The sequence below is a fragment of the Ailuropoda melanoleuca genome, chromosome 9 (genome assembly GCF_002007445.2).
Source record: "Ailuropoda melanoleuca isolate Jingjing chromosome 9, ASM200744v2, whole genome shotgun sequence".
Taxonomy (NCBI): domain Eukaryota; kingdom Metazoa; phylum Chordata; class Mammalia; order Carnivora; family Ursidae; genus Ailuropoda; species Ailuropoda melanoleuca.
In genome coordinates, this window is record NC_048226.1 from 23339450 (window position 1) to 23366022 (window position 26573).

Sequence of the window (26573 nt, forward strand, 5' to 3'; positions counted from 1 at the left end):
GTATGGGCATCAGTGAACCTGCACCTTCCTCCTTCCTTCGCCTCCCCCGGTCTGTGCGCGCCAACCTCAGCACTTGCAACAAACTGCCAGGCATTCAAGACAGGCAGCTCTTGGCTTCAGGGCCACATGCCCAGGAGCAGGGAGTTTTGACAGCTGGTCTACCCCTCTTTCCCCAGACACCGTGCCCAGAAGGAGATCCCAGCATGAGGGCCAAGGCTTGCTGGACCCAGCCCCGGGAAGGGGTCCAAACTCTCGTGCCCCGGGGCATCCTGCTCTACAGGAAGCACCCCCAGGTAAGCAGGCTCCAGGCGGGGTGGGAGAGCACACACGCAAGCATCCGTCCCCACTGCCTTGTTTGGGTCAATGATGAGAATTCATATTGTCTCGAAGAGAGATGATGACCTAAAAATCATGCTCAATAGGATTACGCTGAGGCCCAATGGAGGGGACCGTCCGGGGGTCAGAAACCTGGACATCCTTTTGGACCTGGGAGTGTGCTGCACTTTGGGGCTTGAGGAGACCAATCCCTCAAGTGTCCCAGCTTTGGCTGTGGCCTGAATGTGGGCCGCCTGGGGCCCAAGAGATGCACAGGCCTTCAGCTTTACCTGCTGACACATTCTTCCTCACAGGACGCACCCCGGGAGCCTTTGCTTAGCCACCCTGGTCTCCTCGTGTCTTTCAGAGTGCCTGGTGGCCAGGGTATCAGCGCAGCCTCCACCATGAGAGGTGAGTGGAAGCTTGTGGGCTTGGAGCGAAGCTGCCCAGGCCATCGCGGTGGGTTTGGGGGGCCCGCGTTAGGTTGGCGGAGGTGGCGATGGAGGCGGCGACAGTGACACTGGCTTCGGGGTGGGAGCCCCTGTTGTCTGGGGAGAGTTTACTTCCCCGTGGACGTGCACCCATGGGCCATGCCATGTGGAGGGGAAATGAAAGGCGGGCCGGGTCCCTGATGAGGACCCAAAAGTGCGGACATGCCACCATCACCTCGTCTGAAACTTACGTTGTTGTGCTGCTTCACGGTGTGCCTCATGGGCCCGTCAAGATGGTGGATGTGGGCCCCTTTGGGCCACTGGAGGCTGTCCTGCTTGGACCCAGGCCGTACCTGTAGCCCCACTCCTTGGCAGGCTGCCCCAGGCAGCAGAGGCCAGAGCACCTGTCACATGCACCCGACTCCCAAGGACATTGAGATTCCTTGGGGCAGCTGCGGAACACCCCTCCCTGATCCCTCGGGCCCCTGAGACAAGAAAGGCCGACCAGGCCTAGGTGGGGAAACTGTGAGTCCCTGGGAGCAGCAGGCGATGGCCCTGGGCCCCTCATCGAGGCACTGGTGACCTGAGGCCATGGTCCTAGGGAAAAGGCCCAGCAGGTGCAGGCACAGGGCCCTCCTCCATGGCGGGGGGTGGGCAGCATGCCTTGGTGTGGTGCAGGTCATTGTCCAGGAGCCATTCCTTGACCCTGGGGACCCTGGGAGCCCAGGAGCACTGGATTGCCATGTCCTAGAGGGCCAGGCCTAGCTCCGGGTGCCACAGATGGCCCCATCCGTGGGAGGCCGAGGTCCTCACCCTACCTACCGGGCCCTCACCCTTCACACTGCGCTACGTGATCCCAGCCTGTTATTTCTTGGGAAGCCTGTGTGCTACCCTTCTACTGGGGGCTACCTCAGCCAGGCTCCTCACCAGTAGGGGCCACATTGTCCGTTGTTTCAGCCTCCAGGTCTGGGCATTGGTGAACCTGCACCCTGCTCCTTCCTTCACCTCCCCCAGTGCGCACTGACCTCAGCACTTAAAACGTGCCACCAGGCGTTCGGGACAGGCAGCCCTTGGCTGCAGAGCCAGGTGCCCCAGAGCAGGGCATTTTGACAGCTGGCTTGCTCCTCTCTCCCCAGACCCTGTGCCCGGATGAAGATCCCAGTGTGAGAGCCAAGGCTTCCTGGACCCAGCCCTAGGAAGGGGTCCAAGCTCTCGTGCCCCTGGGTCATCCTGCTCTACAGGAAGCACCCCCAGGTAAGCAGGTTCCAGGTGGGGTGGGAGAGCATGCACGCACGCACCCATCGCCACTGCCTTGTTTGGGTCAATGATGAGAACTCATACTGTCTCGAAGAGAGATGATGACCTAAAAATCATGCTCAATAGGATTACACTGAGGCCTGATGGAGGGGACCTTGCCACGGTCTGCATCCTGGAGATCCTTGGGACCCTGGGAGAGCACTGCATTTTGGGGCTTGGGGTGACCAACCCCTCGAGTCTCCCAGCTGTGGCTGTTGCCTGACTGTGGGCCTCCAGGTGCCCTAGAGATGCGTGGGCCTTCGGCCTTACCCGCCAACCCATTCCTCCTCTTAGGAGGCCCCCCAGGGAACTCTTGCTTAGCCACACTGGTCTCCTCATGTCTTTAAGCATGCCTGGTGGCCAGGGTGTCGGCCCAGCCTCCACCATCTTTGGTGAGTGGAAGCCTATGGGCTGGGAGTGAAGCTGCCCAGGTCATTGGGGTGGGTTCGGGGGCCTGCATCTGGTCGGCGGCGGAGGAGGCAATGTTAGCAGCAACAGTGGCACTGGCTTCAGGGTGGGAGCCCTTGATGTCCAGGGAAGATTAATGGCCCCTTGTACGTGTGCCCATGGGCCATAAAACGTGGAGGGGAAATGAAAGGTGGGCCGAGTCCTTGATGAGGACCCAAAAGTGTAGATACGCCACCGTCATCCCGCCTGCAACTTACATTGTCTCGCTGCCTCAGGGCATGCCCCATGGGCCCATTGAGATGGTGTACGTGGGCCCCTTTGGGCCACTGGAGGCTGTCCTGCTTGGACCCAGGCCGTACCTGTAGCCCCGCTCCTTGGCAGGCTGCCCTGAGCAGTACAGGCCAGAGCACCTGTCACATGCACCCGACTCCCAAGGACATTGAGATTCCTTGGGGCAGCTGCGGAACACCCCTCCCTGATCCCTCGGGCCCCTGAGACAGGAACAGCTGACCAGGCCTAGGCGGGGAAACTGCGAGTCCCTGGGCACAGCAGGCGATGACCCTGGGCCCCTCATCGAACCACAGCAGACCTGAGGTCGTGGTCCTGGGGAAAAGGCCCAGCAGGTGCAGGCACAGGGCCCTCCTCCATGGTGGGAGGTGGGCAGCATGTCTTGGTGTGGTGCAGGTCATTGTCCAGGAGCCATTCCTTGACCCTGGGGACCCTGGGAACCCAGGGGCACTGGCTCCCCATGTCCTAGAGGGCCGGGCCTACCTCTGGTTGCCACAGATGGCCTCATCCGTGGCAGGGTGAGGACCTCGCCCTATCTACTGGGCCCACACACTTCACACTGCCCTACACACTCCCAGACTGGTACGTCTTGGGAAGCTTGTGTGCTACCCTTCTACTGGGGGCTACCTCAGCCAGGCTTGGTGTCCACAGGGGACATGCTTTCCATTGTTTCGGCCTCTAGGTCCGGGTTTTGGTGAACCTGCACCCTGCTCCTTCCTTCGTCTCCCCCACCCTGTGCGCGCTGCCCTCAACCCTTGCCACAAGGTGCCAGGCATTCAGGACAGGCAACTCTTGGCTGCAGGGCCAGGTGCCCCAGAGCTAGGCATTTTGACAGCTGCCACCCCTCTCTCCCCAGACCCCGTGCCCAGATGAAGATCCCAGCATGAGGGCCAAGGCTTGCTGGACCCAGCCCTGGGAAGGGGTCCAATGTCTCGTGCCCCCAGTACATCCCGCTCTACAGGAAGCACCCCCAGGTAAGCAGGTTCCAGGCAGGGTGGGAGAGCATGCACACATGCACGCACCTGTCGCCACTGCCTTGTTTGGGTCAATGATGTGAACTCATATTGTCTTGAAGAGAGATGATGACCTAAAAATCATGCTCAATAGGATTACGCTGAGGCCCAATGGAGGGGACCGTCCGGGGGTCAGAAACCTGGACATCCTTTTGGACCTGGGAGTGCGCTGCACTTTAGGGCTTGAGGAGACAAATCCCTCAAGTGTCCCAGCTTTGGCTGTGGCCTTAATGTGGGCCTCCTGGGGCCCAAGAGATGCACAGGCTTTCTGCCTTACCCGCTGACACACTCTTCCTCATAGGATGCCCCCTGGGAGCCCTTCCTTAACCACCCTGGTCTCCTCATGTCTTTCAGAGTGCCTGGTGGCCAGGGTGTCAGCGCAGCCTCCACCATGGGAGGTGAGTGGAAGACTGTGGGCTTGGAGCAAAGCTGCCTAGGCCATCACGGTGGGTTAGGGGGCCCATGTTAGGTCGGCGGAGGTGGTGATGGTGGCAGTGGTGACAGTGGTACTGGCTTCGGGGTGGGAGCCCCTGTTGACTGGGGAGAGTTTACTTCCCCTTGGACATGCACCCGTGGGCCATGCCACATGGAGGGGAAATGAAAGGTGGACCAGATCCCTGATGAGGACCCAAAAGTGCGGACACGCTGCTGTCATCCCGCCTGCAACTTACGTTGCTGGGCTGCCTCAGGGGGTGCCCCATGGACCCATCGAGATTGTGGACATGGGCCCCTTTGGGCCACTGGAGGCTCTCCCACTTGGGCCTGGGCCCTGCCTGACCCTGCTCCTTGGAGGGAGTCCCCAAGGACTTTGGGACTCCTTAGGGCAGTTGTGGAGCATCTCTCCCTCATCCCTTGGGCCCCTGAGACAGGAAAGGCTGAACAGGCCTAGGCGGGGAAACTGCGAGTCCCTGGGTGCAGCAGGCTATGGCCCTGGGTCCCTCATTGAGGCACTCCAAACCTCAGGCAGTGGTCCCAGGGAAAAGGCCCAGCAGGTGCAGGCACAGGGCCCTCCTCTATGGCGGGCAGTGGGCAGCATGCCTTGGTGTGGTGCAGGTCATTGTCCAGGAGCCATTCCTTGACCCTGGGGACCCTAGGAGTCCAGGGGCACTGGCTCCCCGTGTCCTAGAGGGCCGGGCCTAGCTCCACGTGCCACAGATGGCCCCATCCGTGGGAGGGCGAGGGCCTTGCCCTACCTACCAGGCCCACACCCTTCACATTGCACTATGTGCTCCCAGCCTGGTACCTCTTGGGAAGCCTGTGTGCTGGCCTTTTACTGGGGGCTACCTCAGCTGGGCTCAGCGCCTGCAGGGGCCATGCTCTCCGTTGTTTTGGCCTCCAGGTCCAGGCATCAGTGAACCTGCACCCTGCTCCTTCCTTCGCCTCCCCTACCCTTCTCTCCCCAGACCCTGTGCCCAGACGAAGATGCCACCCTGAGGCCCAAGGCTTGCTGGACCCAACCCTGGGAAGGGGTCCAATGTCTCGTGCCCCCAGGACATCCTGCTCTACAGGAAGCACCCCCGGGTAAGCATGTTCCAGGCAGGGTGGGAGAGCATGCACGCACCTGTTGCCACTGCCTTGTTTGGGTCAATGATGAGAATTCATATTGTCTCAAAGAGAGATGATGACCTAAAAATCATGCTCAATAGGATTACGCTGAGGCCCAATGGAGGGGACCATCCTGGGGTCAGAAACCTGGACATCCTTTTGGACCTGGGAGTGTGCTGCACTTTGGGGCTCGAGGCGACCAATCCCTCAAGTGTCCCAGCTTTGGCTGTGGCCTGAACGTGGGCCTCCAGGGGCCCAAGAGATGCACAGGCCTTCAGCCTTACGCACCGACACATTTTTCCTCACAGGATGCCCCCCTGGGAGCCCTTGCTTAGCCACCCTGGTCTCCTCATGTCTTTCAGCATGCCTGGTGGCCAGGGTGTCAGCACGACCTCCACCATGGGAGGTGAGTGGAAGCCTGTGGGCTTGGACCGAAGCTGCCCAGGCCATCATGGAGGGTTATGGGGGCCCACGTTAGGTTGGCAGAGGTGGTGATGGTGTCAGTGACAGTGGCACTGGCTTTGGGGTGGAAGCCCCTGTCTTCTGGGGAGGGTTTACTTCCCCTGGGACATGTGCCCATGGGCCAAAACACATGGAGGGGAAAGGAAATGCAGGCTGGGTCCCTGATGAGGACGTGAAAGTGCAGGGACACCACTATCAGCCCGCCTACAGCTGACGTTGTCCTGCTGCTTCACGGCTTGCCCCATGGGCCCATTGAGATGGTGGACATGGGCCCCTTTGGGCAATTGGCAGCTGTCCTGCTGGGCCCAGGCTGTACCTGTAGATCCGTCCCTTTGGCAGGCTGCCCCAGGCAGCACAGGCCAGAGCACCTGTCACATGCACCCGACCCTCAATGAGTGTAGGACCCCTTGGTTCAGTTTTGCAGCCCTTGCTTATCACCCCTCTTCTGCTTGTGTCTTTAAGCATGTGGTGGTGGGCATCTTCCCTGGCTACCTCTATAATGACATTTAATTGAATCCTCTGGAGTTATTTGAATGCCTTAGATGAGAATGGTAGGTTCGAAGGCCTTTCCTGGTGGCTCAGGTCCTTGATGACCATTGATGATTTTATTGTATTTCCACTCTTGTTCTGTGCATTTCTACTGGAATTGTAATTTTTGCTATGCAGCTAACACCCTCTCAAATATCAGGTAATTCTCCATTCTGTTTCCAGCCTCCTGCTACATTCCTCACCCCCTGTAATCAAGTGCTCAGGTTGAGCACCCTCTGTCTGATGCAGGTCTGTTTCATGACATGTCACTGTATGTTGGGTGCAATTTGTTTTTCTGGTGAGGTGTGTTGAAGCAAGACTGTGCCCATGGTATCCACATTGTGTGTTTCAGGAAATTGCCTCTACTGAGGCTTCCCAGCCATAGCTTCCCTGCTTGATTACCCTAGCCAGCTTTCTGAAGAGGGGATGTCAGCCCCTGAGGTGTGCTTTCCACTTCCTTTCAAGCAACACTTTTTTTTCTGGAAGATCCCTGTCAGATTTCCTGCAGATTTCTGGATGATTAATATCCAATTGTTATCTCTGACTGAAACACAACTAGACAATCATCAAATCATACTGAATTAACAGGAATTCAGTATAGGTACTGACTGATCCTTCTCCACAGCAGCTAGACAGAGGAGGCCACATGGCAAAAAGTAGGATGCATTGAGATGCGATTTTGGTAAAAATGGATCACTGAAATCATGGGCAGTTTGGGCTTCTCACATAAAAAAGGCAAGAGAGAGTGAAATATTCTTGGCATCACATAGAGAAACACATCCACCAATACATTGCCTGGGAAAAGCTTAGAGGCCCATTTCCGTCATGCTTGCAACCAGATGGTTTTCAGGACTGTAGTTTTATATTCTGCAGGCTTTTTTGTGATTGATATTTGAGGGCACTGCCCTTCTTCTGGAGTAAAGGCAAGCAATCTACCCTGGCCAAATAGTGGGGTCTGAGTATAACCTGGGCACAGTTGTGGGAGATTATTTGATCCTCTTGGACCATATCTGTGACAGGTCACTTTCACAGAGTGGCCTCTCAGGGTACAAAGGATCCAGTGATTTCTCTTTCCTTCTACACCCTTCAACAATATTGCAGAGTCACCTGCCAAGTGCAGCCCATCCCTGAAATTAGCTGCATCGTTGCTTTTTCCACATGCTAGGACCCTGTGGTCTGGCAAGGCTGTCCTTTGTTGTTAAATCTCCCTTGGTCTCAGCACACTGAATCCCTCCCCAGAAGCCCAGGACAGGTCTTTGCCCACACCCTGTACCTAAAGTCTGGATTTTTAAATGATAGCCGGCTTGGTTGGGATAGAATATGGATGGCACTGTTGCTCCTGGAGAGAAAGCAGGAAAAAACCTGGAGTCAGACAGTGTGAAGACAGTGACTGAAAAATACCTGAGACTCATGGAGGAGATAATTTGCTCTCTTTAGAGTGCTTCCCTGAGGACAGCAAGCACTAAGACCCTTTTCCAGGGACAGAGGAGCCGGCTGGCACTGTTTCCCTTCCCCACCCCTCAGTATAAACACAGAACCACCTTATATAAATAGCACAATGCCTACAGTGACTGCCTATCCTGCTTATTCAGGTCACACACACCTTTCCTGTGCCAACACTGCCCTTTGTAGTTCAAATCTACCTCACTTCCAGTGTGGTTAACCCCTTCCTTAAAAGACCAGCATAAACCCCCAATCATACCACATCTTCTGGCTATAGAGTTCTGCAAAGCCTCAGTGCTATCACAAATAGCATCGTATCTCATTTAACATGGATACCAGAGCACACTGAGTTAAAATTCACCCACTCTGACCAAGTTCTAAACAGTACCCACTGAAGAGCCTTTACAAATGACTGGCCTGCAAGATAGAGTAGCCAAAACACAACAACAGAGTGCATGCATCACACAGCAAAGACACTCCCTGAAGCAGCCTGGATATCATATGATCTCTTCTTAACAAAGCCATTACTCTCAGAAGCAGGAAACATAACAAGGTTTTCTAATTCAGAGAAGGAGACAGAGAGCTAGACAAAATGCCAAGACAGTGTAATTCATCCCAAAAAAAGAACAAGATAAGGTCATGGCCAGAGATCTAATCAAAATAGATATAAGTAATACAGCTTATGGAGAATTTAAAGCAATAATCACCAAGATACTCACTGGGCTTGAGAAAAGCATAGAAGACACCAGGGAGGCCTTAAAGCAGACATAAAAGAGTTTAAAAAGAGTCAGAAATTAAAAATTCAACAACTGAGATTCCAAACTGACTGGATATAATGACCATGAGGGTGGAAGAAGCAGAGGAATAATTAAGTGATATGGAATACAAATAATGGGAAAATATGAAGCTGAAAAAAAAGAAAGAAGAATTATGGAACACAAGAATAGACATAGGGTATTCAGTGACTCCATAAAATGTAATAACATTTGTATTATAGGTGCCCAGAATAAGGACAGAGGCAAAAGAATGCAGAAAATTTATTTGAGGAGATATTAGCTGGAAACGTCCCCAATCTGGGGAAAGAAACAGACATCCAAATCCAGGAGAAATAGAGACTTACCATTAAAATCAACAAAAGCAGGCCAACAGCATGACCTCTCCTATTTAAATTTGCAAATTATAGTGATAAAGAAAAAAATCTTAAAGCAACATGACAGAAGAAGTACCCAACTTACAAGGAAAGATCCATAAAGCTAGCGGTAGATATATCCACAGAAACTTGACAAGCCAGAAGAAAGTGGCATGATATATTCAACATGCTGAATGGAAAAAATCTACTGCAAAGAATACCCTACCCACAAAATCTATCACAGTAGAAGGAAAGATAAAGAGTTTCCCAGACAAATAAAACTAAAGAAGTTCATGACCACTAACTCAGCCCTGAAAAAAAAATATTTAAGGGGACTCTTTGAATAGAAAAGAAAGACCAAAAGTGACAAAGAGTAGAAAGGAAAAGAGAGCATCTTCAGAAACAATGACAAAAAGTAATAAAATGGCATTAAATACATATCTGCCAATAAATACTGAGTGGATATGGACTAAACACTGAAATGGAAAAACTAGGGTGTAAGAATGGATAAAAATCCAAGACCCATCTATATGCTGTGCACAAGAGACTCGTTTTAGACATTAAGACACCTCCAGATTGAAAGTGAGGTTATGGTCCACCTTACACCAGTTAGAATGGCAAAAATTGACAAGGCAAGAACAATAAATGTTGGAGAGAATGTGGAGAAAAGGGAATCTTTTTACACTGTTGGTGGGAATGCAAGTTGGTACAGCCACTTTGGAAAACAGTGTGGAAGTCCCTCAAAAAGTTAAAAATAGAACTACCCTATGACCCAGAAATTGCACTACTGGGTATTTACCCCAAAGATACAGATGTAGTGAAAAGAAGGTCCATATGCACCCCAACGTTCACAGCAGCATTGTCCACAATAGTAAAACTGTGGAAGGAGCTGACACGCCCATCAACAGATGAATGGATAAAAATATGTGGTCCATATATACAATGAAATATTACTCAGCCATCAGAAAGAATGATTACCCAACTTTTGCATCAACATNAGAACGAATTCTCAACATTTGCTGCAACATGGACGGCACTGGAGGAGATAATGCTAAGTGAAATAAGTCAAGCAGAGAAAGACAATTATCATATGGCTTCACTCATTTATGGAACATAAGAAATAGCAGGAAGATCAGTAGGAGAAGGAAGGGAAGAATGAAGTGGGGGTAATGTTCATAGCAGCATTGTCCACCATAGCTAAATCGTGGAAGGAGCCAAGATGCCCTTCAACAGATGCTGGATTAAGAAGCTGTGGTCCATATATACAATGGAATATCACTCAGCTATCAGAAAGAACGAATTCTCAACATTTGCTGCAACATGGACGGCACTGGAGGAGANATAATGCTAAGTGAAATAAGTCAAGCAGAGAAAGACAATTATCATATGATTTCTCTCATCTATGGAACATAAGAACTAGGATGATCGGTAGGGGAAGAAAGGGATAAAGAAAGGGGGGGAATCAGAAGGGGGAATGAAACATGAGAGACTATGGACTATGAGAAAAAAACTGAAGACTTCAGAGGGGACGGTGGTGGGGGAATGGGATAGCCTGGTGATGGGTAGTAAGGAGGGCACGTTCTGCATGGTGCACTGGGTGTTATACGCAACTAATGAAGCATCGAACTTTACACTGGAATCCGGGGATGTACTGTATGGTGACTAACGTAATATAAAAAAAAAATCATTAAAAAAAAAGGAATGAAGTGGGGGTAAACAGAGGGGAAAATGAACCACAAGAGACTCTAGACTCTGGGAAACAATCTGAGGGTTTTGGAGGGGGATGGGCTAGCCCGATGTTGGGTATTAAGGAGAGCATATATTGCATGGAGTGCTGGGTGTTATATGGAAGCAATGAATCACAGAACATTACATCAAAAACTAATGATGTACTGTATGGTATGGTCACTAACGTATCATAATAAATGAAAAAAAAGAAAATGAAGGTATGGAGAACATTAACCATGCAATAGCACATCAAAAGAAAGAGTAGCAATACTTACATTCAACAGACTAGATTTTAATCCAAAAACTAACAAGAAATGAAGAAAGGTACTACATCATAAAAAAGGAGTCTATCCAATAGAAAGATCTAACATTTGTAAATATTTATGCTCCCAAAAGGGAGGACCTAAATATATAAAACAATTAATAACAAACATAAGGGACTCATTGATAATAATACAATAATAGTAGGGGAATTAAATATCCCACTTATATCAATGAACAGATACCTAAGCAGAAAATCAGCAAAGAAACAATGGTTTTGAATGTGGACCAAATAGACTTACCATATATATCCAGAACATTCCACCTTAAAGTGACAGAATACACATGCCTTTTCAGATGCACATGGAACATACCCCAGAATAGGTTACATACTAGTTCACAAATCATATGTTTCATATGATACTATGAAACATGAAATGAAGCACAAGAAAAAATTGGAGAAGACTACAAATACATGAAGGTTATACAACATGCTATTAAACAATGAGTTAATCAACAAGGAAATCGAAAAAGAATAAATACATGAAACAAATGAAAATGAAATCACAATAGTACAAAATCTTCGTGATGCAGCAAAAGTGGTCTTAAGAAACCATATATAGTAATCCAGGCCTACATTAAGAAATAAGAAAAATATTAAATAAACAACCTAACCCTACACCTAAAGGAGCTCAAAAAACAATTTTTAAAAAAAGTACTGTAATGTATGATGACTAACATAATATAATAAAAAAAACATTAAAAAAAGCCTAAAGCCCCGCAGAAGAAGGGGAATAATAAAGATCAGAGCAGAAAAAAATTTATATAGAAAAAAACAAAAAAAAAGGCAGATCAATGAAACCCGGAGCTGGTTCTATGAAAAAAATAAAAATAAAATTAAACACTTACTTAGACTTATCAAAGACAAAGGAGAATGGACCCAAAAAATAAAATCACAAATGAGAGAGGAGAAATAACAACCAACACCACAGAACAGAAATACAAACATTTATAAGAGGATATTATATAAGACAACATGGCAACAAATTGGACAAACTGGAAGAAATGAATAAATTCCTAGAAACATATAAGCCACCAAAACTGAAACAGGAAGAAATAGAAAACCTTAGCAGTTGGATAACCAGCAAATAAATTGAATCACTAATCAAAATTTTCCAATAAACATAGTCCACAACCATGTGGCTTCACATTGAATTTTATGAAACAGAGTCTCTCATGCTTCATTCCCCTTCTGATTACCACCCATTTCTTTATCCCCTTCTTCCCCTACAGATCTTCCTAGTTCTTATGTGCCATACATGAGAGAAATCATATGATAATCGTCTNGATAATTGTCTTTCTCTGCTTGACTTATTTCACTTAGCATTATCTCCTCCAGTGCCGTCCATGTTGCAGCAAATGTTGAGAAATCATTCTTTTTGATAGCTGAATAATATTCCATTGTATATAGGGACTACTACTTCTTAATCCAGTCATCTATTGAAGGGCATCTTNATATGGACCACAGCTTCTTAATCCAGTCATCTGTTGAAGGGCATCTCGGCTCCTTCCATGATTTGGCTATTGTGGACAATGCAGCTATGAACATTGGGGTGCATATGGCCCTTCTCTTTACTACGTCTGTATCTTTGGGGTAAACACCCAGTAGTGCAATGGCTGGGTCATAGGGTAGTTCAATTTTTAACTTTTTAAGGGACCTCCACACTGTTTTCCAGAGTGGCTGTACCAACTTGCATTCCCACCAACAATGTAGGAGGGATCCCCTTTCTCCACATCTTCTCCAGCAATTGTTAATTGTTGCCTTGTCAACTTTTGCCATTCTAACTGGCATAAGTTGGTATCTTAGTGTGATTTAGCATTATCTCCTCCAGTGCCGTCCATGTTGCAGCAAATGTTGAGAATTCGTTCTTTCTGATAGCTGAGTAATATTCCATTGTATATATGGACCACAGCTTCTTAATCCAGTCATCTGTTGAAGGGCATCTCGGCTCCTTCCATGATTTGGCTATTGTGGACAATGCAGCTATGAACATTGGGGTGCATATGGCCCTTCTCTTTACTACGTCTGTATCTTTGGGGTAAACACCCAGTAGTGCAATGGCTGGGTCATAGGGTAGTTCAATTTTTAACTTTTTAAGGGACCTCCACACTGTTTTCCAGAGTGGCTGTACCAACTTGCATTCCCACCAACAATGTAGGAGGGATCCCCTTTCTCCACATCCTCTCCAACAATTGTTGTTTCTTGCCTTGTCTATCTTTGCCATTCTAACTGGCGTAAGGTGGTATCTCAGTGTGGTTTTGATTTGAATTTCCCTGATGGCAAATGATTTTGAACATTTTTTCATGTGTCTGTTAGCCATTTATATGTCATCATTGAAAAAGTGTTTGTTCACATCTTCTGTCCATTTTATGATTTGTTTATTTGTTTCTCACGTATTGAGTTTGAGAAGTTCTTANTTTGGGGTAAACACCCAGTAGTGCAATGGCTGGGTCATAGGGTAGTTCAATTTTTAACTTTTTAAGGGACCTCCACACTGTTTTCCAGAGTGGCTGTACCAACTTGCATTCCCACCAACAATGTAGGAGGGATCCCCTTTCTCCACATCCTCTCCAACAATTGTTGTTTCTTGCCTTGTCTATCTTTGCCATTCTAACTGGCGTAAGGTGGTATCTCAGTGTGGTTTTGATTTGAATTTCCCTGATGGCTAATGATTTTGAACATTTTTTCATGTGTCTGTTAGCCATTTGTATGTCTTCATTGGAAAAGTGTCTGTTCATATCTTCTGCCCATTTTATGATTTGTTTATTTGTTTCTCGTGTATTGAGTTTGAGAAGTTCTTTGTAGATCTTGGATACCAGTCCTTTATCTGTGGTGTCCTTTGCAAATATATTCTCCCATTCCGTGGGCTGTCTCTTAGTTTTTTTGACTGTTTCCTTGGCTGTGCAGAAGCTTTTTATCCTGATAAAGTCCCACAAGTTCATTTTATCTTTTGTTTCTCTTGCCTATGGAGATGTGTCATGAAAAAGGTTGCTCTGGCCGATGTCATAGAAGTTGTTGCCTATGTTCTCCTCTAGAATTTTGATGGATTCCTGTCTCACATTGAGGTCTTTCATCCATTTGGAGTTTATTTTTGTGTATGGTGTGAGAGAGTGGTCAAGTTTCATTCTTTTGCATGTAGCTGTCCAATTTTCCCAGCACCATTTATTGAAGACACTGTCTTTTTTCCACCGGATGTTTTTTCCTGCTTTATCAAAGATTAGTTGCCCAAAGAGCCGAGAGTCCCTTTCTGGGTTCTCTATTCTGTTCCATTGGTCTATGTTTTTTTTTTTTTGAGCCATTACCATGCTGTCTTTGTGATCACAGCTTTGTAGTACAGTTCGAAATCAGGCATTGTGATGCCCCCAGCTTTGTTTTTCCTTTTCAACAGTTCCTTGGCGATATGGGGCCTTTTCCAATTCCATACAAATTTAAGGACTATTTGTTCCAGTTCTTTGAAAAATGTCCTCGGTATTTTGATCGGGATAGCATTGAAAGTGTAGATTGCTCTGGGTAGCATGGACATTTTAACTATGTTAATTCTTCCAATCCATGAGCATGGAATATTTTTCCATCTTTTTGTGTCTTCTTCAATGTCTTTCAAGAGTGATTTGTAGTTTCTAGAATATAGACCCTTTCCATCTCTGGTTAAGAAAATTCCAATNTTGGTGTTATTGTAAATGGGATGGATTCCCTAATTTCTCTTTCTTCAGTCTCGTTATTCGTGTATAGAAATGCAACTGATTTCTGGGCATTGATTTTGTATCCTGCCACATTACTGAATTGTTCTATAACTTCTAATAGTTTGGGAGTGGATTCCTTTGGATTTTCCATATAGAGTATCCTGTCATCTGTGAAGAGAGACATTTGACTTCTTCTTTGACAGATTTGGATACCTTTGATCCCTTTTTGTCTTCTGATTGCTGTTGCAAGGACTTCTAGTACTATGTTGAATAATAGTGGCGAGAGTGGGCATCCTTGTCGTGTTCCTGATCTTAAGGGAAAGGCTTCCAGCTTTTCCCCATTGAGAATAATGCTTGCAGTAGGCTTTTCATAGATGGCTTTTATGAGATTGAGAAATGTACCCTCTATTCCTACACTCTGAAGGGTTTTAATCAGGAAAGGATGCTGTATTTTGTCAAATGCTTTTTCTGCATCAATTGAGAGGATCATATGGTTCCTGAGTCTTTTCTTGTTGATATGATGTTTCATGCTGATCAATTTGTGAATGTTGAACCACGCTTGCATCCCAGGTATGGATCCCACTTGGTCATGATGTAAATCCTTTTAATGTACTTGTTGGATTCTATTAGCCAGGATCTTGTTGAAGATTTTGGCGTCCATATGCATTAGGGAAATCGGTCTGTAATTCTCCTTTTTGAGGGGGTCTTTGCCTGGTTTGGGGATCAAGGTAATATTAGCCTCATAGAATGAGTTTGGTAGCTTTCCTTCTGTTTCTATTTTTTGAAATAGCTTTAGGAGAATAGGTATTATTTCTTCTTTGAATGTTTGGTAGAATTCCCCAGGAAAACCATCCGGGACTGGAGTTTTGTTATTTGGAAGGTTGTTTATCACTGACTCAACCTCTTCATAATTAATTGGCCTGTTTAAAAAATCTATTTCTTTCTGTTTCAGTCTTGGTAGTTTACAGGTTTCCAGAAAGGCCTCCATCTCTTCCTGATTGCTTAATTTATTGGCATAAAGCTGATGATAAAAGTTTCAAATAATTCTTCAAATTTCATTGGTGTAGGTTGTGAGCTCTCCTTTTTCATTCATAATTTTATTAAGTTGGGTCCTTTCTCTATTCTTTTCGGTAGTCTTGCCAGCAGTTTGTCAATTTTATTGATTCTCTCAAAGAACCAGCTTCTAGTTCTGTTGATCTGCTCTACTGTACTCCTGGTTTCTAATTCACTGATTTCTGCTCTAATCTTGGTCAACTGCTTCCTCGTGCGGATTAGGCCTGTCCCTCTGTTGCTGTTCCAGCATCTTGAGGTGAGAATATAAAAACTGCCTTTTAGATTTTTCTATTCTTTTGAGTGAGGCTTGGATGGCTACGTATTTCCCCCTTAGGACTGTCTTTGCAGTATCCCCTAGGTTTTGGACTGTTGTGTTTTCATTCTCATTGGTCTCCATAAATTGTTTAAATTGATTTTAGATTTCCTGGTTTATCAGGTCATTCCTGAGCAGGATGGTTCTTAGTCTCCAAGTGTTTGAGTTTCTTCCAAATTTTTCCTTGTGGTTGAGTTCCAATTTCAAAGCATTGTGGTCTGAGAATATGCAGGGAATAATTTCAGGCTTTTGGTATCGTTTGAGACCTGTTTTGTGACCCAGAACATGGTCTATTCCTGAGAATGCTCCATGGGCATTAGATTAGAATGAGTATTCTTTGATTCTGGGGTGTAGAGTTCTATATATATCTATGAGGTCCAACTCATCGAGTATGGCATTCAAAGCTCTTGTTTCTTTGCTGATTTCTTGCTTAGGTGATCTGTCTATTGCTGATAGTGGAGTGTTGAGGTCTCCTACTATTAATGCATTTTTATCTATATGTCTTTTTATTCTGGTTAAGAGTGGCTTGTCAGAGAAAGACAATTATCATATGGTTTGTCTCATCTATGGAACATAAGAACTAGGATGATCGGTAGGGGAAGAAAGGGATAAAGAAAAGGGGGGTAATCAGAGGGGGGAATGAAACATGAGAGACTATGGACTGTGAGAGGCAAACTGAGGACTTCAGAGGGGAGGGGGTGGGGGAAGGGGATAGCCTGGTGATGGGTAGTAGGGAGGGCACGTATTGCATGGTGCACTGGGTGTTATACGCAACTAATGAAGCATCGAACTTTGCATTGGAATCCGGGGATGTACTGTATGGTGACTAACATAATATAATAATAAAATAAAAAAAAATAAAAAATAAATAAAGGTTAATTAATGTAAAAAAAAGAGTTGGCTTTTGTATCTTGCTGCTCCCCTGTTGGAGGCATATATATTTATAATTGTCATATCCACTTGTTGGATACATCCTTTAAGAATAATATAGTGCCCTTCTGTATCTCTAACTGCAGTCTTTGGTTTAAAATACAATCTGTCTGATTTGAGAATTGCTACCCCAGCTTTCTTTTGAGGTCCATTGGCATGAAAGATGGTATTCCATCCCTTTACTTTCAGTCTGGATGTATCTTTAGGTTNATCTTTGGGTTCAAAATGAGTCTCTTGTAGACAGCAAATGGATGGGTCATGTCTTTTTATCCAATCTGCAACCCTGTGACATTTTATGGGAGCATTTAGGCCATTTACATTGAGAGTGATTATTGAGAGATATGATTTTAATGATGCCATGTTGCCTGTAATGTCTTTGTTTCTATAGATTGTGACTTTCTGTTCTGTATAGCTCTTGGGGCCTTTTTACTTTTATAGAACCCCCCTTAATATCTCTTACAGGGCTGGTTTCATGGTTACAAAATTGGTCAATGACAGGTGATTTTGGAAGATCTTTATCTCTCCATAAATTCTGAATGACAGCCTTGCTGGATAAAGGATACTTGGCTGCATGTTTTTCTCTGAAAGAGCTTTAAAAATGCCCCTTCCAACACTTTCTGTCATTCCAGGTCTGTATAGACAGGTCTGATGTAATTCTGATACCTTTGCCTTGGTATGTGAGAAATTTCTTTGCCCTGGCCACTTTCAATACTGTATCCTTGGATCTAATATTTGTGAATTGCACTATGACGTAATGTGGCATTGGTTTGTCATGGTTGAACTTGGGAGGGGTCCTCTCTGCCTCTTGGACATGAATGGTTGTTTCCCTTACTAGATTAGGGAAGTTTTCAGCTACAATTTGTTCAAATGTCTCTTCTAGATCTCTTTTTTTCTCCACCCCCTCAGGAATGCCAATGATTCTGATATTGGAATGTTTCATTGATTCAGTAATCTCCCATAACCTACATTCTTGAGATGAACTTGTGGGACTTCATCAAGCCAAAATCTTCTGCACAGCCAAGGAAACAGTCAAAAAAAACTAGGAGGCAGCTCACGGAATGGGAGAATATATTTGCAAATGATACTAAAGATAAAAGACTGGTATCCAAGATCTACAAAGAACTTCTCAAACTCAATACACGAGAAACAAATAAACAAATCAAAAAATGGGCAGAAGATATGAACAGACACTTCCAATGAAGACATACAAATGGCTAACAGACACATGAAAAAATGTTCAAAATCATTAGCCATCAGGGAAATTCAAATCAAAACCACACTAAGATACCACCTTATGCCAGTTACAATGGCAAAAATTGACAAGGCAAGAAACAACAATTGTTGGAGAGGATGTGGAGAAAGGGGATCCCTCCTACATTGTTGGTGGGTATTCAAGTTGGTACAGCCACTCTGGAAAACAGTGTGGAGGTCCCTTAAAAAGGTAAAAATTGAGCTACCCTATGATCCAGCCATTGCCCTTCTGGGTATCTACCCCAAAGATACAGACATAGTGAAGAGAAGGGCCATATGCACCCCAATGTTCAAACCAGCATCGTCCACAATAGCTAAATTGTGGAACGTGCTGAGATGCCCTTCAACAGATGACTGGATTAAGAAGATGTGGTCCATATATACAATGGAATATTACTCAGCTATCAAAGAGAAAGATTACTCAACATTTGCTGCAACATGGATGGCACTGGAGGAGATAATGCTAAGTGAAATAAGTCAAGCAGAAGAAGATGATTATCATATGGTTTCTACCATCTATGGAACATAAGAAGTAGGAAGATCGGTAGGAGAACAGCGGGATAAAGAAAGGGGGGTAATCATATGGGGGAATGAAGCATGAGTGACTGTGGTCTCTGAGAAACAAACTGAGGGCTTCAGAAGGGAGGGGGTGGGGGAATAGGCTGGTGATGGGTATTAAGGAGGGCACACGTTGCATGGTGCACTGGGTGTTATATGCAACTAATGAATCATCGAACTTTACATCAAAAACCAGGGATGTACTGTATGATGACTAACATAATATAATAAAAAATTTTATTATAAAAAAAGAAAATGAAAAGCAAAGTTGCAGGCATCATAATTCTGGACTTGAACTTATATGACAAAGCTGTCGTGATCAAGACAGTATGGTTCTGGCACAAAAACAGACACATAGATCAATGGGACAGAATAAAGAAATCAGAAATGGACCCTTAACTCTATGGTCAACTAATCTTCGACAAAGCAGGAATGAATATCCAATGGAAAAAAAGTCTTTTCAACAAATGGTGTTGGTAAAACTGGACAGCAACATGCAGAAGAATGAAACTGAACCACTTTCTTACACCATACACAGAAATAAAATCAAAATGGATGAAAAAATTAAATGTGAGACAGGAAACCAAAATCCTAGAGGAGAACAGAGGCAGATATCTCTTTAACATTGGCCATCGTAACTTCTGACTAGACATGCCTCTGGAGGAGGGAGGAACAAAAGCAAAAGTAAACTATTGGGACTTCATCAAGATAAATTCTTCTGCACAGCATAGAAAACAATCAACAAAACTAAAAGGCAACCTACAGAATGGGAGAGATATTTGCAGATGACATATCTCACAAAGGGTTAGTATTCAAAATCTACAAAGAACTCATCAAACTGAAAAAAAAATCCATTTAAGAAATAGGCAGAAGTCATGAATAGAGATTTTTCCAAAAAAGACATGCAGATGTCTAACAGACCAATGAAAACATGCTCATCATCACTCATCATCAGGGAAGTACAAATCAAAACCACCTCACACTTGTCAGAGTGGCTAAAATTAACAACACAGGAAACAACAGCTGTCGGCAAGGATGCAGAGAAAGGGAAACCTCTTACACTGTTGGTGGGATTGCAAACTGTGCAGACACTCTGGAAAACAATGTGGAGGTTTCTCAAAATATTCATAATAGAAGTATCATATGACCCAGCAATTGCACTACTAGGTATTTATCCAAAGGATACAGAAATACTGATTCGAAGGAGCACATGCACCCAGCTGTTTAGAGCAGCATTATCAACAATAGCCAAAATATATAAAGAACCCAAATGACCATCAGTTGATGAATGATAAAAAAGATGTGAGATATATATATATATATATATATATATATATATATATATATATATATATATTATGCAGCCTCCCTCCAAAAAATAAATCTTGCCATTTGTAATGACATGGATGGAGCTAGAGTGTATTATGTTAAGTGAGATAAGTCAGTTAGAGAAAGACGAATACCATATGATTTCACTCATATGTGGGATTTAAGAAACAAAACAGATAACCATTTGCAAAGGAGAAAAAAAGAGAGAAGGAAGAATGCCATAAAAGAATCTTAATGATAGAGAACAAACTGAGGGCTGATGGAGGGAGGGGTCTGGGGGATGGATTAAATGGGTATTAAGGAGGGCACTTATTATGATGAGCACTCAGTGTTATATGTAAGTGATGAATCACTAAATGTTACTCCTGAGACCAATGTTACATATACATTAACTAACTAGAATTTAATAAAAATTTGAAACAACAACAAAAAAAAGCAACCTATCTAGTAAGAAGTTGCTACAGCCAATGTCAAAGGGGTCAGTGCCTGTTTTCTCTAGGATTTAAATGCTTCCCTGCCTCACATCTAGGTCTTTCATACAACTGAACTTATTTTTGTGTATGGTGTAACAAAGTGGCCAAGTTTCATTCTTTTGCATGTTGCTGTCCAGTTTTTCCAACACAATTTGTGCAAGAGACCATCTTTATTCCATCTTTCCCATATTTGTTCTTCCAATCCATGAGCATGGAATGTTTCTTTTTTTTTTCCCTCCATTTCTTTGTGTCTTCCTCAATTTCTTTCAGAAGTGCTCTGTAGTTTTCAGGGTAGACATCTTTTACCTCTTTGGTTAGATATATTCCTAGGTATCCTATTTGCTTGTTTTTGGCCTAACTGCAAATGGGATCGATTCCTTGGTTTCTTTTCCTGCTGTTTCATTTCTTTTTTTTTAATGATAAAATAAGTAAAATGATGCCTCTTGTTTTTTAGTTTTCTGAATTTATTTATTATTTTTTAATAATAATTTTTTGTAATGTTATGTTAGTCACCATACAATACATCCTTAGTTTTTGATGTAAAGTTCAATGATTCATTATTTGCTTATAACACCCAGTGCTCCATGCAATATGTGCCCTCCTTAATAACCATCACTGGCCTATCCCAATACCCCACCCTCCTCCACTCTGAAGCCCTCAGTTTGTTTCCCAGAGTCCATAGTCTCTCATGGTTCATTCTCCCTTCTGTTACCCCCCTTCATTCTTCCTTCTCCTACCAATCTTCCTGCTATTTCTTATGTTCCATAAATGAGTGAAAACATATGATAATTGTCTTTCTCTTCTTGACTTATTTCACTTAGCATACATTGATTTTGTATCCTTTGACTTTACTAAATTTATGTATCAGTTCTAATAGGTTTTTGGTGGAGGCTTTCAGGTTTTCTATATAAAGTATAATGTAATTTGCAAATAGTAGACCTTTTACTTCTTCCTTTCCAATTTGGATGCCTTTTATTTCTTTTTCTCGTCTGATTGCTGAGGCTATGACTTCCAGTATCATGTTAAATGACAATGTTGAAAGTGAACATTCATCTTGTTCCTGACCCTAAAGGAAAAGCTCTCAGTTTTTCCCCATTGAGGATTACATTAGTCGTGCATCTTCCAGTTATGGTCTTTATGATGTGGAGGTATGTCCAGGTATCCCTACTTTGTTGAGGGTTTTTACAAGAATGGATGCTGTATTTTGTTAAATGCTATTTCTGCCTTTATTGAGAGGATCATAGTGTTCTTATCCTTTCTTTTATTAATGTGGTGTTTCACATTGATTTGCAAATATTGAACCACCCCAAGAACCCAGGAATAAATCCCCCTTTATCATGGCAAATAATTTTTTAAATATTTTATTCATTTATTTATTTTGAGAGAGAATAAGAGAGCAAGAAGGGGGACGAGCAGAGGGGAGAAAGAGGAAAAAGAAGGAGGAAAGAATCCCAAGCACACTCCATGGTGAACACAGAGCCAGGCATAGGGCTTGATCTCATGACTCTGAGATCATGACCTGAGCCAAAACCAAGAGTCAGATGTTTAACCAACTGAGGCACCCAGGCGCCAAGGTGAATAATTCATTTAATGTACTGTTAGGTTTGATTTGCTAGTATTGTATTGAGATTTTTTTTACAACCATGTTCATCAGAGATATTGTTCTGTAATTCTCTTTTTTAGGGGGGTCTTTGTTTTGGAATCAAGATAATTCTGGCCTCATAGAATGAGTTTGGAAGTTTTCCTTCTATTTCTATTTTTTGGAACAGTTTCAGAAAAATAGATATTAATTCTTCAAATGTTTGGTAGAGTTTCCCTGGGAAGCCATCCAGCTCTGGACTCTTGTTTCTTGGAAGATTTTTCATTACTTATTCAATTTCTTTGCTAGTTATGGGTTTAATAAATTTTCTGAGCCTTGGTTTTATCTCCACCATTTATAATCTTATCCTTGAATATAGGAGTAGCAATATTCATCCCAATTATTACATTTTTGTGCTGATGGTGGGACATGAACGAGGACTGTTAACATAAAAAAAATGGTTGATAAGCCACACCCTGAAAATTCCCATAAATGGGTTGAGAGATTGAAGAAAAACACAATTCCAATTATTGTTATCTGGTTTTCTAGAAAATAAGTTTCATATGGATTTATTGTTTCTTTTTTTAAAGATTTCATTTATTTATTTATTTGTCAGAGAGAGAGCACAAGCAGGGGGAACAGCAGGCAGAGGGAGAAGCAGGCTCCCTGCTGAGCAAGGAGCCCCATGTGGGACTCAATCCCAGGCCCTGGGATCATTACCTGAGCCAAAGTCAGACCCTTAACAGGCTGAGCCACCCAGGCATCCCTATTGTTTCATTTTATCCAAGTTGATATGCAATGGATCATGTCAGATGTTGTTGATATGGCACCTTGATCAAATATACCAAAAATGATCAATGAGATGCTCTTATTTCAACATGACATCTCCTATTAGTTTTCCAAAGCCAAGAAACTTACATACTTTGTCAAACTTTTGTTTGGTGAATTGACGTCACATAGCCTATGTAATGGGTCATCTTTGCAGGAATGATTATATTGGTCCATTAAAGAGAAGCATGCATGAGCCCCATGCCCATAAGAGATGAAGTGCTTTGTTTTGACATGATTGTTATTCCTGTCCACCTAGATAATGACTCCAGAGGAAGAACCCTGTTGGTCTTGCTGTCCCTGGGGCAATCTCTATCAGCCGGGATTCCAACATACAATGCAACCAAAATCCTAATCACCTTGACCTCATAGATGCCTGTGTCCATCTTTGGTAAGCATAATTAAGTCCAAGTATATATATGCTTGGGGAATCCTGTGCTGCATCAATTTTGAGACCTCATATTGTATTGAAGAGATCTGTTTACCTGAAAGTCATGTTCAATGGCATCACACTGAGGCTCAGTTTAGGTTTACAATCCCGGGACAGGATTTTAAGGATACTTGTTTTTCTTCTACAGGTATTGTGTTTTTTGTTGATCAGTAAATCACTTAAAGGAAACTTATAATTTCTAAACTTATCTATTCTCTTCAAATTACAAATAACATCCTTTTCATTTTTTCTTTTTTTTTTATTATGGTAGTTGACATATTGTACTTCATTAGTTTTCGATGTAGTGTTTCATGATTCATTATTTTCATAAAACAATCAGTGCTCATTGCAATACATGCCCTCCTTAATACCCATCACCTGGCTAACCGATCCCCCCAACCCCCTCCCCTCAATGGTCAATAAATTCTAATAATTTGACACATTTGGGGCTCATCTTAACTCTTTTTCTCTTATTGTTCCTATTTGTAAGGTGTGTCACAAGATATGCATCATTAAACTGTTGAGATATGCGTTAGTCTTGGTCACAAATACCTTCCAAGTAGAACTTCAGGCTTATAAAGTTGCACTCTAAGGCAATTAGATTTACTCATTTGAGTAACATGGATATCCATGTAAGTTTTCCTACTCACTGTATGACTGTGCTACTTGATTTGATCCCAAGAAAATATCTTTAATTTTTACCTGAATTTAGTGTTTTTAACAATGAGGGATTTTTTCATTCTTTGGTATTCAATCTAGTGTGAAAGATGTATTTGAATATTTAAACAAATAGACTGATTTTCATATATTGTTGCTATGTTTCTAATGATGTTAGGCTGCTTTGGGGTTACTGATATAAATATCATCACTAAAGGCTTCTGACAATGGAAAAGATAATATAAGATTTGGTAATTTGCTTTTCCCATATATGTTGAGATGGTATCCATTGATAAAGAAACCCCTATATGGGTTTCCCGAGCTAATGAATACAATGCATACATTTCCATGTGCCCTAATATCTGATATCCAAAACCTGAGATTTATGTGGTTTTAAGAATGTCAGTACTTTATGAGCATTCATATACAATAAACCATGCCAGATATTAGTGATATGGCTTTCTTGACTACGTAGATGAGGGATGATCAATGAAATTCTCTTGACTCCACATGAAGGCACTAGATTGCTTCTCCAAAATCAAATGATGTGTATGTTTCATCCTCATTATTTTTTGTTGATCAATGAACCAAACTCTGAAATGAATCATTTTTTGAATACTAACATCTTTTTTTCTCACTTAATAAAAAAATGCATGACTCATATGCACCAGAGAGATGTAGTTCTCCCTTTTATAAAAGTTCTGTTTTTTGTCCTCTTAGATAATGATATGGAAAAACATTCTGTGGCACGCTGTGACTCGAGCAATTGATATCATCCAAGGATGATGTAATAAGTATGCCCTAACTCCAATTCACTTTAGCACGAGAGTTTCAAGACTTGCTGGTAAGGTAATCAGGTCCAAGTTTATGTATGCATGGGAAGTGTGATGGCTTTTGACAATGATGGGGACCTTAAAATGTCTTAAAGAGAAATAATGATTTAAAAGTTATGCTCAATAGAATTAATTGGGCTAGGATTAAATGACAATACTGGGATAGATAAGAGTAGCTCTATTTCCCTTCTAGGAGAATTTTATCTTGAACTTGAGATAATAAAACTTGATGAGCATGGAATATTTTTCCATCTTTTTGTGTCTTCTTCAATGTCTTTCAACAGTGATTTGTAGTTTCTAGAACATAGATCCCTTACATCTCTGGTTAAGTTAATTCTGAGATAATGTATGATTTTTGGTGCTATTGCAAATGGAATTGATTCCCTAATTTCTCTTTCTTCAGTCTCATTGTTCGTGTATAGAAATGCAACTGATTTCTGAGCATTGATTTTGTATCCCGCCACATTACTGAATTGCTCTATAGGTTCTAGTAGTTTGTGGGTGGAGTCTTTGGGTTTTCCATATAAAGTATCATGTTATCTGTGAAGAGAGACAGTGTGACTTCTTCTTTGCTGATTTGGATACCTTTGTCCCTTTTTGTTGTCTGATTGCTGTTTCAAGGACTTCTAGTACTATGTTGAATAATAATGGCGGGAGTGGCCATCCTTGTCGTGTTCCTGATCTTAAGGGAAAGGCTTCCAGCTTTTCCCCATTGAGAATGATATTTGCTGTAGGCTTTTCATAGATGGTTTTTATGAGATTGAGGAATGTACCTCCATCCCTACATTCTGAAGGGTTTTAATCAGGAAAGGATGCTGTATTTTGTCAAATGCTTTTTCTGCATCAATTGAGAGGATCATATGGTTCTTGACTCTTTTCTTGTTGATATGACCTATCACACTGATCGATTTGTGAACGTTGAATCACCCTTGCATCCCAGGGATGAAACCCACTTGGTCATGATGGATAATCCTTTTAATGTACTGTTGGATCCTATAAGCTAGTATCTTCTTGAGAATTTTGGTGTCCATATTCATCAGGGATATAGGTCTGTAATTCTCCTTTTTGCTGGGGTCTTTGCCTGGTTTGGGGATCAAGGTAATACTGGCCTCATAGAATGAGTTTGTTAGTTTTCCTTCTGTTTCTATTTTTTGAAACAGCTTCAGGAGAATAGGCATTATTCTTCTTTGAATGTTTGGTAGAATTCCCCAGTGAATCTGTCAGGCCCTTGATTGCAAGAATAAACATAGTTAAAATGTCTATGCTACCCAGAGCAATCTACGCTTTCAATGCCATCCCGATCAAAATACCAGCGACATTTTTCAAAGAACTGGAACAAACAGCCCTTAAATTTGTGTGGAACCAGAAAAGGCCCTGAATCCCCAAGGAATTGTTGAAAAGGAAAAACAAAGCTGGGGGCAATCATGTTGCCGGATTTCAAGCTATACTACAAAGATGTGATCACCAAGACAGCATGGTACTGGCACAAAAACAGACACATAGACCAATGAAATAGAATAGAGAACCCAGAAATGGACCCTCGGCTCCTTGGGCAACTAATCTTTGATAAAGCAGGAAAAAACATCCAGTGGAAAAAAAGACAGTCTCTTCAATAAATGGTGCTGGGAAAATTGGACAGCTATATGCAAAAGAATGAAACTTGACCACTCTCTCACACCATGCACAAAGATAAACTCCAAATGGATGAAGGACCTTGGTGTGAGACAGGAATCAATCAAAATCCTAGAGGA

General features: G+C 43.3%; 1 long non-coding RNA gene and 6 other non-coding genes across 9 annotated transcripts; all 7 read left to right on the top strand.

Annotated features, from left to right (window-relative positions):
- Positions 1-173: 173 nt before the first annotated feature.
- Positions 174-24805, top strand: LOC117803865. Of its 3 annotated transcripts, none has more exons than XR_004627992.1 (8): positions 174-293; positions 630-726; positions 1883-2000; positions 3595-3712; positions 4106-4149; positions 5091-5272; positions 23162-23293; positions 24710-24805. It is a non-coding gene; the product is annotated as an uncharacterized LOC117803865 (long non-coding RNA). The 3 variants fall into 3 exon arrangements; XR_004627991.1 differs by having other exon boundaries at positions 5155-5272; XR_004627993.1 differs by having other exon boundaries at positions 180-293; positions 683-726; positions 5155-5272.
- On the top strand, positions 358-438 carry LOC117803868. Its single transcript, XR_004627996.1, has one exon. It is a non-coding gene; the product is annotated as a small nucleolar RNA SNORD115 (small nucleolar RNA).
- LOC117803871 lies at positions 2065-2145 on the top strand. The gene has a single exon (XR_004627999.1). It is a non-coding gene; the product is annotated as a small nucleolar RNA SNORD115 (small nucleolar RNA).
- Positions 3781-3861, top strand: LOC117803869. Its single transcript, XR_004627997.1, has one exon. It is a non-coding gene; the product is annotated as a small nucleolar RNA SNORD115 (small nucleolar RNA).
- Positions 5333-5413, top strand: LOC117803870. Its single transcript, XR_004627998.1, has one exon. It is a non-coding gene; the product is annotated as a small nucleolar RNA SNORD115 (small nucleolar RNA).
- On the top strand, positions 23343-23423 carry LOC117803876. The gene has a single exon (XR_004628002.1). It is a non-coding gene; the product is annotated as a small nucleolar RNA SNORD115 (small nucleolar RNA).
- Positions 24806-24883: 78 nt separating the features above from the next.
- On the top strand, positions 24884-24964 carry LOC117803877. The gene has a single exon (XR_004628003.1). It is a non-coding gene; the product is annotated as a small nucleolar RNA SNORD115 (small nucleolar RNA).
- The last annotated feature ends 1609 nt before the right edge of the window (positions 24965-26573 follow it).